At 40.5% G+C, this 15,428-nt stretch overlaps 1 pseudogene; it reads left to right on the forward strand.

Moving 5' to 3' along the window:
* The first annotated feature begins 13,899 nt into the window (after positions 1-13,899).
* On the forward strand, positions 13,900-15,016 carry LOC117096751 (annotated as a pseudogene).
* Positions 15,017-15,428: the final 412 nt, after the last annotated feature.

Here is a 15,428-nt window from a genome sequence, read left to right on the forward strand (position 1 = left end):
TTGTTCCTCTTTTCCTTCTCTGAATTCTAACATTATATGTGGTTTATTTTATGCCAATATTCTGCCTGGACCTCAGAAATTTATCAGAAGACCACAGTAAACTTTAGAAAAATTTAAAAATTCCATAAGTTGTTCAACACTGTTGTTTTCATCTCTTTCCTGCTGTAACAAAATGGATAATTTATAGAGAAAAGTTTATTTAGATCATGGTTCTGGAGGTTAGGAAGTCCACATGGCACTGGCATCTGGCAAGTGGCATCCCATGTTGGAAGGGTGGAAGGTGGGATTGCCCATGAGATAGAGACAGAAATAAGGGCCGAACTTAGGCTTTTATCAGAAGTCCACTCTTGTGATAATTGACTCACTTCCAATATACTGGCATTAATCCATTCATGACGGCAGAGCCCTTATATTTTCTTTATAGTGTTAAATTCTTAAAAAAAAGGCTCCATCTTCCAATACCCTTGCAATGGCAATTAAATTTCAACATGAATTTTTGTGGGGACATTCAAAACATAGGAACTGTCAATTAGTTTTCCAAAGTCAGTCTCTCTAGGTCTTTCTTTAGTTATAGGAAGGGACAGGGTATGGGGCTGGGTGTGTTAATCCTTTCCATTTAATAAAGTTGCTAAGAGTTAAAAATCTAAGTTCTGCCCATACAAAAAATAACATTGATTATCACAGTAGTTTAATTTCGGATGAGATTGGGCACGTGCAGATTGGTGTGGCTGTAGACACAATAGTTTCAGATGTCAGAACCATACAGTGATAGCCAAAATAAACACCAAAAACCCTGTGTACAGATTTCTCTAGCAAAGACTCTTCCTTAATGGCGCCACTGCTCCAGGATGGGGTTGAGGTGTTGCTGGGGTTTGGTAGCCACCTTGCTTGTAAAGACACTGTACCTGCTTCTTCCAGTCTCCCTAGGATAAAGTTTTAAGAATATCATGAGAAATTTTAGGCTACATATAGATTTTTCCACTGTAGGTAGATGAAATCACGTATTCTGGTTAGACATTACATAAAACTTCTGAGATTTGAACATGCTTTCTTTAGACAAATGAATGTAATTTTTGATCTAATATTCTGCATGTTTCTGGAGGAAGCAGTTAAAGACAAATTTAAATTCTGACAAAGATTTATTCAACTTGTTCTTTGGTGGGAAAGGGGAGCTGAATGATAAAATTTCAATGATTCAAACCTCATAATTTTCCTTGTTCCAAGTAAATAATGAGTTTCTAGATAACAGAATTCAGAAAAAGTTCCTGTAAGTTTTCCCTTCTTTAATACTGTCACAAATATCTATGCATGGCCAGTAAAAAATGTAGCCTTAATACATTAAAAGATGAATCATGTAAAAGGGAAGTGAAAATGACAAATATGGGGAAAAATGTGATACAAAGAAGTGCATTATGTGTTTAGTCGAGAAACCATGAAAACTTATGTGAAAAAACTAAGTGCATGAGATCACTAACTCAACATTTTAAATCCCTCAGTGCTGAATTTTCATGGTTTGCAAGCAATCTGAAGGGCATTCAGACTTCTAGGAAGAAGTTTTGCAACTTTGAATTTTTGCCTGTCTCTTGGCCTTAATACAGCAATTTAAAAATAAAGTGTCAAGGGAACTCAGCCTGCCTCTAAATTGAGGAATATATTCTGCCTTTACAAGCCTGTGACATCACATATCTTCTTACTTTACAAAAGCTCAAATTCACTGAGCATTAAGATGTTAAGAACCTAGTCATGCACAGAAAACATGAGTTGTTTTTCTAATTTTCCAAAGTGATTGGCTCTGAAACTCCAGAACAGCATTGTCCAAAACAACTTTCTGTAATAGGCTGGACACAGTGGCTCATGCTTGTAATCCCAGCACTTTGGGAGGCCAAGATGGTTGGATCACCTGAGGTCAGGAGTTCGAGACCAGCCTGGCCAACATGGGGAAGCCCCGTCTCTACTAAAAGTACAAAAATTAACTGGGGTTGGTGGTATATCCCTGTAGTTCTAACTATTTGGGAGGCTGAAGCAGGAGAATCACTTGAACTCGGGAGGCAGAGGTTGCAGTGAGCCAAGATTATGAAACTGCACTCCAGCCTGGGCAACAGAGTGAGACTCTGTCTTAAAAAAAAAAAAAAAAAAAAAAAACCTTTTCTGTAATGATGAACATTTTCTATGTATACGCTGTCCAATGTGGTGGTCACTACCAAATGAATGTTTATTTTTTTAAACTTTAATTAATTAAAATTTAAGTTTAAATAACTACATGTGGCCAGCGGCTACACGGTTGGATAATGCAACCTTAGGAATATTTTCTTTATGGTGTTAACATAAAATTTAAAGCATTATTTTTGTCTTAATACTATTTTCTACTTTATGTATGTAGAAAAAAACCCTTTAATAACTTAGATGAGAACAAATTTTTAGTGCCATTCCTTAGAGATTATTTTCTTAGAAATAATGATGTAAGTGGTCCATTAGAGGATGTTATGAGTCATAGAAATGCTTGATATAAAGTCCAAAATATCCTCACACATGTGGTCTGTGAGGCAAGTTTCTATATAGAAAAAAGATGGAGGAAATTATGAGCACAGGGAAGGAGGTGAAATCATTGCTGGTGCCATACATCTAGATCTTCTCTTTTCTTCTATTGTGATTTATGTTCTTTCTAAATGACTTTACTGAGCCCTTTGATTTATTTTGTGATAAATAAAAAGATGAAATATTTTATCCTTTTCTGATGTTTAAAATCTGAGATTAGTCTAAATAAGGAGACCCATTTTTTTGAGGCACATGCTGCCTACCTGTCATCATACCACTGGCCAAGCCTTTAGATAATGAACTAGTACATGTGATAGCCTCCACAATGCTCCCTTTGAGCTCTTTATTTTTTAAATGTCTTGCTAATGGAGTTTCTTAAAACTATTTTTTCTTGGAGTATTTCCTTCAGGATTGGTTTATATACCACACAGGAAACCAGTTTCATGACTTGATAATTGTGCTTTGGTTATATAACCAATTTTTTGAATGGGCTGGACTTAAGAGGCCAAGTAGAAGTCAGTCTTGTTCTTTCAAACCCCCTTTTGGATTTCTCTTTCATGTCTATAGATAAATTCATCTTAAAGATCCCATTTTCAGATATTAAACAGTCCAGCCCATGGGAAAACAACATTCATCTGTAAAATAATGAAGTTGAATCTTTACCTAACATCATATATAAAAATTAACTCAAGGTGGATCAAAGATCCATATGTAAAACCTAAAATTATGTAAATCTTAGAAAAAACAGAGGGCAAAAGCTTCACAACATTGGATTTGAAAATGATCTTTTGGTGTCTATTATACCTAAGGCAAAGGCCGTAAAAGAAATAAATTGGGCTTCATGAAAAAATTTTAAAATTGGACATCAAAGAAAATACCAACTGGCTAAAAAGACACCCCACGGAATGGAAGAAAACATTTACACTCATAGAAGGGATTGATTAGTATCCAGAATATATAGAGAACTCCTAAAACTCAACAACAAATGACCTGATTCAAATGGGCAAAGAACTTGAATAGGCATTTCTTCAAAGAAGATATATAAATGGCCAATAAGCATGTGAAAAGATGTTCAACATTACCAGTCACTAGAGAGATTTCAAATCAAAACTAAAAGGAGATACCGCTTGAGTAAGTAAGCTATGTGATCAGATGACTGCTTATGAGCTTTGCTTAGTGACCTCATCTGATGAAGAGTCTCCTATAGCCTCTCCTTTAGGGGTTGCCCTGTCAGGCAGATGCCTTCTATATGGTCCTTTCAAGTCTTCCCAACATGGTTACCTTCCATAGTCTCCATTTAACCCCTAGAACACTCAGCACCTGGCCTCAGACAGAGTCTGAGGGTGTAGACAGCTTCTCTTCACTTTGCTTAGAAGGGAGCTTTAGCCAGCCTCTCGTTAGACTTTGTCAGGTGAGAATCAGGCACCTGTCCTGTGTCCCTGTAAGTCCAGGAAACTCGAGTTCCTCTCAGGGCCCATGCTGTTGCTGAGGCCCAGAACCTGCTCCAATTTAGCTGCCACCAGCTGGCTAGGTGTGGGGGATGATGGGAAGGGTGTGGAAGTGCTAAGCTGTCTTACTCCCTTCCTGCCAGACACCCCAATCTCTATAAGCAGTTATTCTCAAGACTCTCATTTGGCATGCACTATGGACTGAACGCGTGTCCCGCGCCCCGCCTAAATTCATATGCTGAAACTGTAATCCCTAAGATGATGGTATTAGAAGGTGGAGACTTTGGGAGGTAATTAGGTGGAGCCCTCATGATGGGACTGGTGTCCTTTTAAGAGACATGAGAGAGCTTGTTTCCCCTCTCTCCACCATGTGAGGACATAAGAACTGATTCAGCCTGCACCTGGGTCTTGCACTTCCAGCATCCAGAACTGGAAGAAATACATTTCTGTTGCTTAAGCCACTCAGCCTATGATATTTTTGTTATAACAGTCTGAACTAAGGCAATATAAGAATGGGAGAGAAGTGCTCCAGCTGTTTTCCCGGGGGAGGGGGCGGCGGGGGGGGGGAACAAACATACAAATAAATCCCTATTAATCTTTGTACTCCTCCTGAATGGAAACTGAAGGAAGGTGAAGTAGATGAGGTTCAAGTCACCTCTTAGCAAATCATGCACAGATATTCTAACACTGTCTTTAGGTTTTGAAACATGGTACACCATGATAATTCCACCGAACTAATTAATTGTCTCTGGTTGGAGAAATCTCAAAATTGTGAGGTACATGATTTAGAAAGAACAAGGAATATAAATACATTTAAAATATTTTTCCTAACTCTCCGTACTAAAATGCAAAAAAAAAACGAATATTCATCTTCTCTTGAGCATGAATCACCTCAGAATAGCCCATGATGCTCACTAATATGTGCAAATACCTTCATGGGATTTAGATATATTTACATTTCAATTATAGAATTAAGATGATTTTGGAAAACAGATAAAGAGACATTGAAATGTGGAAAAGTTGATCTCATGCACTCATGCAAAAGAGTTGATCTCCTCTTTTTGGCAATGTCCCACCTACCTTTCCCCTGCAACCCTCTGCATTCTTGCTCCTGCCACACATGGGGGCAAAGATATGTGCTCACAGACATACAGAGACATATACACAGACACAGACACATCAGGCGCACACACACAGACACACAGACACACACACAGATACTTAGACACACCTGTGTATGGGAAAACAAGCCGTTAGTCTTTCCGCTTCCTATTTGTCCCGTGACCCTTCTTCTGTACCATATACTCCATTTCAATCTTCCAATGCCATTTACCATGTTCTGGATCTCCGTGCCTTGTAAATCCTGACAACATTTGTGGGTCTTTCGTCCCAGGCCTTTGGGCTTTACTTTCTACTCACTGCCAAGAAAAATTCCCGATAGTGTTCTTGGTGGTGGAAAAAAAAGACATTCTTATGTGATATCTCTCAGGCACCAAATGTACACCTGACAGGCAAGTGGCCTTTGGAAATTTACTGTGTGAATCCACAAGATTGCCTCTAATGACCATAGAAGAGGTACTTAGGGAATGTCAGAACCTTCTTTGCTCTCTTCAGTTTGCACCACATAGACAAGCTTATAAAGAATTCCTTCTAGGAGGTTATTTGACATCTATTGAATTAGTTTTGGGGGTTCAGCCAAAAATAAGGTAATGGAAAAATTTTCACACCCTATTACATAGTAGATACTGTCCAGATTTAATATATGATGTTTCTACTATTTGCAAGTAGAATTATTTACCAGTAAGTCCTAAGTGGCTTTTTAAAAATGACGAGAGTTTCATGGAGACTAAAGCTTTCACACAAGTTGAATTTTGAAGTTTTTCATTATTTTCTTTGTCTTCATTAGTCTTTAAGCAGCAAGTTCTCATTATAAACTAAACTATGCAAAGCATGTAATATACAAGACACTCCTCCCACTCCCTTGCAGCCGGGGGCATCCATGAACTTAGTAAAGACTGTTTCAGCAGAAATGCAAAAAGAGTCAATTTTTGGCCTTTGGCTGCAAAAAAGAACCTTGAATCCTCCCAATTTTTGTTCAGCACTTTCATTGGTTAATTCCTACTCATTAAAAAAAAATCACTTAATTGAGGTAAGACTGCTATACAAAAAGCTATACCTAATTAATGTGTACAATTTAATGAGTTTGGAGATTAGTATATACCCATGAAACCATCACCACAGTCTATGGCACAAACCTATTCATCACCTCTGAAAGTTTCCATCTATCCTCTTCATTTATTATATTTTTGGTGATAAGAATCCTTAACATGAAATCTACTCTTAGTAGGTTTGTTAAGTATACAATATAATATTGTTAGGTTATGCAACATAAAAAATACCACTCATTCTTTATCACTTGGCTCTGGCCTCATCTCTCCATAATACCTTTGCCAGTTTCTATTAAGTTCTCATATTTTGACTTGATAGTGTTAATGCATATCCTTATCTCAGTACTTCATATGCACCTTGAAATTATCCATGTTACCTCTTAGTCCTTACAATGTTCTCGGAAGAAACTATGTCTTACTCATCTTTGTTACCCCTCTTCCAAAGTGCCTATTACATAGTAGGTGCTCAATAAATGTTTATTGAATAGAGAGAAATAGGTAAGATTAGGATCTATTTCTAATCACATTTTACAGGCAAGAAAACTAACGCTATCCAGGAATGGGCAAACTATTTCAGTAAAGGGCCAGAGACAAAATATTTTATGCTTTTTTGGCCATCTGGACTCTTTCACAACTACTTAACTCTGCTGTTGTAGCGGGACAGCAGCCATAGACAATCTGTAAATGACTGGGTGTGGCTGCGTTCCAATGAAACTTTATTTACAAAAACAGATGGCACACAGATTTGTGTCTAGGGTTCTAGTTTGCAGCTTCTCCTGTACTAAACTAAGAGTGGTTTACTGACTTAGTTTCACATCTAGAGTGTATTTGTGTATGGCAGAACTCAAAGTCTTTTTACATAGTTGAATGATAGTATATTGTGGTGGAATAGTAATCTTCTCAATAGTTTGCTAGTAGTCTAAAGATCTGATGTTCAATCAAAGATGTGTAATTTACTACTAAGAGGAAGCAAGTTAAGCATCTCTAATTCTAATGTACTTGTGAGTGGGAAGATGCAATGAATATCAGCTGTTCAACAAAATAGTGCATGCTTAAGAACAATCTGTTCCCCATGGTCTCCTAGGTCATCAAGAGAATGGACTCTTTAATGGACAAGAATTATGTGCTCAATAAAATGGTAATATTGGCTCTGCCTGTCAAAGGAAGGGTTCATTATTCACAGGTGTATATTTATCAGCATCCTCCTGAGTTGATGCCTGTTTCCCCACCATTTCTTGGCATTAAAGACTTCCTCTGGTAGGTCTATCTCCTCAAAGGGTTCCATGTGGTCCGGGCTGGATCTTTGCGTATATGGCTCTTCCCACCAGGATGGAGGGGTGTTAGGGGATAGATTCCAAGATCTCCAAGGTCCCAAGCAGTCCTCAAATTTATTAGCTTTTATCTCCTTTCAAATGCATCTTTTCCATGCAAGCCCCTTCTGACTTGGAACATTTTCTAAGTTTAAATTAGCTCTTTCTTCTCTGACCTCAAGTTGCTGGAGCATATATGGCAGGATTATCTTGGCTATTAATCTGTTCTCTGTGTAATTCCCTCTCCTTCTGTTTCTTACCTTCAGTGAACCCAGGGGCACCCGTAGACTAATTACACATTGATCTAAGCATTTCAGATTCTTGCTTGTAAAGACTACCTGAACCTGAGGCTGAGACCATGAGGAGAAGATGGAAGGGGGGTGATTGGGATATGAGAGAAAAGTGTGGAGGCAACAGATTTTTCAGAGTGAAGCCAGGAAGTGGAAGGAGGACCAGGAAGTAGAATAGGACCAGGAACTGAAAGGAGTGCCAGGAAGTGGAAGAAGGGCCAGGAAGTAGAAGGAGGGCCAGGAAGTGGAAGGAGGCTCAGGAAGTGGAAGGAGTCAATGCCACACTGTGCTTGAAATCAACTTGCCCTCAGTGACTCAATGCCCGTGGCCAACACACCATCTAAAAGTGTTGGATCCTTATTTGTCCCCTGAACAGAAGGTAGGCTTTTTGGTTGCCTTGTAAGGGCAGAAAGCGTAAAAGAAAAACATGGTGTCCTGGCCTAGATGCAACTGATTGAAACAGCTGGGAATTTCCCTGTGCGATTGAACAACTCTCGACCTACCACTGCTGTTACACACACTGCTTCACCTCTAATGGTTGTTAGTTCTCATGGGTTAGTCTTGTGTTTAGTTACTATTTTATGAAGAAATTCCTTCCTCTCAAAGTGGATAGAATAAGATCAACCTCACAGAGTTATTGTGGGGATTAAATAAGAGGACGTGTGGGCCGGGCGCAGTGGGCTCATGTCTGTAATCCCAGTACTTTGGGAGGCTGAGGGAGTGGAGCCCTTGAGGTCAGGAGTTTGAGACCTGCCTGGCCAACATGGTGATACCTCGTCTCTACTAAAAATACAAAAATTAGCTGGGCATGGTGGTGCATGCCAGTAATCCCAGCTATTCGGGAGGCTAAGGCAGGGGAATTGTTTGAACCTAGAAGGCAGAGGCTGCAGTGAGCCAAGATTGAGCCATTGCACTCCAGCCTGGGTAACAGAGTAAGACTCTGTCTCAAAAAAAAAAAACAAAAAAAGCATGCGTGAAATGCCTCTGAAATTATTATGATATTCCAAAATAAAGAATTGTTATATGTTAAAAGCTCCCTGAGGATCAAGTTTTGGACTCCTCTCATCTCACATAATGACTCATATGACAGCATATCATCAAGATACGGTTTATGAGATTTTCCTGGAATTACATCATATTGATGACACAGTTATGCGTCTTTGCAATTACAAAATTCCTCCTACATTGAAGGCTGTTATTCTCCCTTCATGATTCAGTTCAAATGCCTTCTTCTCTGTAACGCCTTTGTCAACATCCCACTTCCTCCAGTCTCCCCACTGTTCTGCTCATAATTCTCCTATCCACATCACATTGTGTAATGATTGTTTATTTACATGTCTGATTATCCTGCTAGTTTGTGAGCACTTGGAGACGAGAAAACACACAACCCATATTTTATTCATGTCTGTATGCCCGACGTGTGCACCAGCTGACAGCATAAATGCTCCATGTGTAGCAATATTTCCTAACTGTAAAGTTGAGAATAGCCCTTCAGCTTTGGGGTTTTGCTGATGTTCTCAGTGAAACTCAAGTTTGGAACTCTAATAAATATATTTGACTATTTCTTGGGCCTATAAATGCAGCTTGGAACTAAAGACATATGGCCTTTAGACATATAAATCTTCAGAATGGTCTCTATTCCTCTCTTCATGTTTCCTTTCAATCATTCTCCAATTCCTGCCAAAGAGAATGTTCCAAAACAAATCTGTTTATTACTTTCTTAATTAAAAGTCTTCAAAGTCTTCCCCTTGCTAAGGGATTAAAATTTTTTTAGGATGGCATCCAAGACCTTACTTAACTTGATCCTTTTGGCCTTCCATGACTTATCTCTTGATGCGTCTTCTCCATTCTCCCCTCAGTCCGCCACCAATACACACAACTACCCTACACCCCTGCACTTTCCAACCCACCTACCCGCTTTGTAGATGCTGAATTACAAGTAATTATCTAAATGGACCACATTGCAGGAACTTCTGTAGCCATTTTCCCTCATCGTCCTGTTCTTTCATTGTTTCTATTTTCCTTTTTTATCTCCCTGATTTTTTAAACCATATTTTATAGTCAGGTGAATTCTCCACTTGTTGACATTTACTGACTCTCACGGTGGTAGAGACGGATTTTTTCCCAGTGTGCCTGTGTGTGGGTGAGTTTTGTTTTATTTGCTTATTTTATTGTGAGATCATTTTCAGCAGGGGTTGATTCGCTTCCCATTCCCAGGTAGTAGAAGTACCAGTTTTGTCAGTTTCCTAGTGGCTTTTTGGGTCCTAGACCAACTCTATGTTAATGTCCCAACTTGGGATTTTGATAGCATGGGCACAATATAAATTAGAGCCTTACATGCTTGTGTGCCTTAGGTTTGGAATTTCTCATTTTTTCCCTACTGAGTCGCAAGTAGATGGCAAACTTCCTTGCTACTTCTCTTTTTTTTTTTTTTTTTTTTTTTGAGACGGAGTCTTGCTCTGTCACCGGGTCTGGAGTGCAGTGGCCGGATCTCAGCTCACTGCAAGCTCCGCCTCCCGGGTTCACGCCATTCTCCTGCCTCAGCCTCCCGAGTAGCTGGGACCACAGGCGCCCGCCACCTCGCCCGGCTAGTTTTTTGTATTTTTAGTAGAGACGGGGTTTCACCGTGTTAGCCAGGATGGTCTCGATCTCCTGACCTCGTGATCCGCCCGTCTCGGCCTCCCAAAGTGCTGGGATTACAGGCTTGAGCCACCGCGCCCGGCCCCTTGCTACTTCTCTAGGCTTTTGGGTGGAGTATTTCTAGTTCCCTTTTCGCAGATGGGTCTGGCTAAATGTAGAGGTTTCAGCTCTAGCTCTCTACTTCACATCTCACGTGGGGCAGTGTCCTTACCCTCTTCCTGCCTGGACATTAAAACTCAGCTGTATTGCTAAGGAGACCTGACAACCCCGTGAGAGGCTGCTACACCAGCTCCATTTACTAGCCTGTATTTAATTTCCCTCTTCCTTGCTTAAACCTATGGGTTTGTTTCCATTTTCTTTTTTCAAGCTCAACCATTTTTCCTTATGCTGTTTTATCTAGCACGTGGGAGAATCGGTGTCAGTGTAGTCCAATAGGTTGTTGGAGGGCCTCTGTGTTACCTGCTGTGGTTATACCCATATCCTCCTTTACATGGAACACTCTGTCGTCAAACCAACCAGACTGCAGGGCAACCTTGCTTATCTTTCATACTCAGCTGAGCATCCCCTTCTCTATTGAACTTTTTAAACTTTTCTCCAGATTAGAATTAGTCTCTCCCTCACTGGTACTTCCACACACTGCTTAGTTTTAAACCATAAGAACCGTGACACTAGTGTGCTTACATTGTGTTCATGAATCCTTTTTCCTTCTTGAAGATTATATTTTATCTTTGTGTCCTTAGGGTCCTGCACTTTGCAGGGTCCATAACAGGCATTTAATACGAGCCAAATAAAGAATGAATGAGTGAATACATAAAATGGGTGGATAATAAGAAATACCATAATAGTAGGAATAATAGAATTTCATAGTTCCCCTGGGTCAGGCATGGTGGTATGCACCTGTAGTCCTTGCCACCCAGTAGGCTGAGGCAGGAGAATCACATGCACCCAGGAGTGCCAGCCTGGAATAAACTGTGATTACGCCACTGCACTCCAGCCTGACAACAGAGTAAGACCCTAAAAAGAGAAAAGTTCCTCTTTCTCTGTCTTTATGCTGTGTTTCTAGGCCACATCTATAAATAAATTAAGAAAGTCAAATTTAAACAAATATCCTGATAAGAAGTGAAATGTAAGATGTTTATTGAAACTAGCAACAATCACATCTCATGCCCCCCATGTGCCAGGCACATTAAATTCACACATCTACTTTTTACAGCAACCTTTTGATGTAGGTGCTATGAATATTCTTTTTACACATGAGGGAATTGAGTCACCGAAAGGTTGAATAACTTGACCAAACTCAAAACTGGTCGAGCTAGGATTTGAGCTCAGGTAGTTTGGCTCTAGAGTCTGTATTTTTAACCATAATATTAGATAACCTATCAATACTAATGAATGAGACAGATGGAAGTTTCTGGGTCAATTTTTTTTTTTTTTTTTTTTTTTTTTGAGACGAAGTCTTGCTCTGTCGCGGGGGCTGGAGTGCAGTGGCCGGATCTCAGCTCACTGCAAGCTCCGCCTCCCGGGTTCACGCCATTCTCCTGCCTCAGCCTCCGAGTAGCTGGGACTACAGGCGCCCGCCACCTCGCCCGGCTAGTTTTTTGTATTTTTTAGTAGAGACGGGGTTTCACTGTGTTAGCCAGGATGGTCTCGATCTCCTGACCTCGTGATCCGCCCGTCTCGGCCTCCCAAAGTGCTGGGATTACAGGCTTGAGCCACCGCGCCCGGCCCTGGGTCCATTTTTTTAAAGCAATTATTTGTGAGTTTAAAGTAAATCATTATTTTCTAATGAATACTCAGGCTCTTCTTAGAACCCAGCCATGTGGGAAGATAAAAGTCTCACTCAGTAAAATACCTCTAAATTTAACTGATAGGTTTAAAAATCCTTCCAGAATTGAATCTAGATCTCAGATGTTGTTATTTAAACACCTTTATTTCTGATTTCCTTCCTTATTCACAGAAAAAAAAAAAAAAAGAACAAATACAGCCACCTCCTTCTGGTCTTCCTAGAAATATAAGTTGAAGCTTTATTAGAAATCATTTGGTATACATCCCTTTTCCTTAAAATCTGGAAAGCACCACCAATATTTTGAATTTATTTTATTTTATTTTAATTTTATTTTGGGGATATAATCTCATTCTGTCACCCAGGCTGGAGTGCAGTGGCATGATCTTGGCTCACTGCAACCTCCACCTCTCAGCTTCAAGCGATTCTCTCACCTCAGCCTCCCAGGTAGCTGGGACTACAGGTGCCTACCACCATGCCCAGCTAATTTTTGCATTTTTAGTAGAGGCAAGGTTTCACCATGTTGGTCAGGGCAGTCTTGAACTCCTGACTTCAAGTACTCTGCCTGCCTGGGTCTCCCAAAGTGCTGGGATTGCAGGCGTGAGCCACTGGGCCAGGCCATTTTGGATATACTGATACAAAGTCACTCTGCTCATTAATTCTCATCACCAACCAAGAAGTAAGAATCAAGACATACTGGATGGAACAAGGCAACAGGCTCCATCTGCCCAGTTGTTTTGACTGTCATACCTTCTGCGGGTGGTAACCACAATGCTTATACTTGTGGATGCAGAGGCCCAGTGATTCCTGCATTGCAAATATGACCTCATCTCTTATCAAAGCTTCTGTATTGGAATTTTGTGGGGAAGTGATAATCTTCCCTGAATGCAAGAGTGGGTGAAAGAATCTCAAACCACAAGACTCATTGACCATGAGCAAAATGGGAATGTGTTTTTGGAGCAGCAGAAGCTTTTTACTTAGGATTATTAAAGAATATGCTAAAGAAAGATAAGCAACTTGAACGGTTACTAAATATACCAAGCATACATGGGGCTGAGATATATGGGGTTATGTGCAGCTGAACAAACAAAATGACTATTTCTGTAGGGACCCTGAGTGTGTGGTGCTTTGGGTTTGATGACGCATCTTACTATTTAAAGAAAGCTGGAGATTTATCCTATCTGAAGTCCAGAATAGATTTTTCTCTTCAAGAGAAAATTAGTTTTTTAATGTTTGAATGGACTTTGAGTAAAATGTATCTGTCATGAAAATATCCAATAATTTACCATGCCACCAAGATGGCACAGCCTAAGAGCCATGCTGAGATCAGAAGAAAATTGATATAATTGTTAGAGTACAAAGGGCTTCATTTTTTCTTTTCCTTTTTGGCAATAAACTGACTCCATTACAGTGTTAGTGAGTTTCAGAAAACGGATGGTTATTGACATGAGATTACTTGTGAAGCATAGTGTAGATCATTCAGGTGAAAAAGATTATGTTTTTTTCTTTTTAAGCCCAAAGTACTGTATTTAGATCAATATTTAAACACATGGTAGAACTTATTAAAAGTAGTAAAATTGAAATATTTGTCATTTAATGAATGATTGGCAACCCTGCTTAAGGTATCTTAGCCATGCAAGTATTTAAAAGGAAATTAGGCTCTCTGCTCCTCCGGTTTGATAGCCATATTTTCTCATGCAGTGTCAGCCATGTCCCTGAGACACCATGGTGGAAGTGCAGGTCAGACTAAATGGATTTGGCCATATTGAGTGCCTGGTCACCAAGGCTGCTTTTAACTTTGGGAAGTAGTTATTGTTGTCATCAACGACACTTTCATTGACCTCAACTACGTGCTCTGCATATTCCAGTATGATTCCATGGCATTGTCAAGGCTGAGAATGGGAAACTTGTCATTGGTGGAAATCTTATCACCATGTTCCTGGAGGAAGATCCCACCAAAAGCAAATGGGGTGATGCCAGTGCTCATTATATTGTGGAGCCCACTGGCATCTTCACTACCACTGCCATGGAGAAGGCTGGGGCATACTGAGAGTGGGAAGTCTAAATGGTCATCATCTCTGCCCTCTCTGTTGATGACCCCATGTTCATGATGGGGGTGAACCATGAGAAGTTCAAAAACAGCCTCAAGATCATCAGCAATGCCTCCTGTACCACCAACTTCTTCGCCCCCCTGGCCAAGGTCATCCATGCCAACTCTGGCATCATGGAGGGACTCATGACCACAGTCCATGCCATCACTGCCACCTACAAGACCAGGGAATGGTCCCTCTGGGAAACAGTGGTGTGACAGCCATGGGACTCTCCAGAACATCATCTGTGCATCTACTGGTGCTGCATCTACCAAGCTGAACAGGAAGCTCACCGGCATGTCCTTCTGTGTCCCCACCACCAATGTGTCGATCATGGACCTGACCTTCTATCTGGAGAAACCTGCCAAATATGATGACATCAAGAAGGTGGTGATGCAAGCATTGGAGGGCCCCTTCAAGGGCATCTTGGGCTATACTGAGCACCAGCCTCTCTCCTCCAACTTTAACAGTGACACTTATTCTTCTACTTTCCATGCTGGATCAGCATTGCGCCCAAGAACCACTTTTTCAAACTCATATCCTGATATGACAATGAATTTGGCTACAGCAATAGGGTGGTAGGCCTCAAAGGAGTAAGGCACCCAGACTGCCAGCCCCAGGGAGGGCACGAGAGGGAAAAGAGAGGCCCTCAGCTGCTGGGGAGTCCATGCCACACTCAGTCCCCCACCACAGTGAGAATCTCCCCTCCTCACTGGTTCCATGGCAAACACCCTGAAGTGGGAGGGGTCTAGGGAGCCCCACCTTGTGTACCATCAATAAAGTCTCCTGTATCCAAAAAAAGAAAAGAAATTATACTGAAAGATAGTATTTAATAAAGAGTTAAGATGGTTTGTGCTCATATGTGAATCAGTATCAGGCAGCGGATTTATCATTTTGGAAATTAAGCTCCTTTGTAAAAAATATCTGAGTTGTTTGTGAGTTACTGGCACTTTCTTATAAAGCTTTTCTCAGCTAACTGGGAAGCCCCTTTAGGGCTTTGTTGTGTTCTGTGGACAGCTTTCCACCCCAAAGACTGGAAAATCTCTTTTCTAACCACGGGAGAACAACTGAAGTAGAAATAGCAAGAAATACAGGTACTTTGACAAAAGGATTTTCTCACCCCAGTGCTTTCTTAATGCCTGAAATTCTAGTAGTTACAATTCT

This window comes from Trachypithecus francoisi, unplaced genomic scaffold, assembly GCF_009764315.1.
Source record: "Trachypithecus francoisi isolate TF-2019V2 unplaced genomic scaffold, Tfra_2.0 Lachesis_group14, whole genome shotgun sequence".
In the NCBI taxonomy this organism is placed as follows: domain Eukaryota; kingdom Metazoa; phylum Chordata; class Mammalia; order Primates; family Cercopithecidae; genus Trachypithecus; species Trachypithecus francoisi.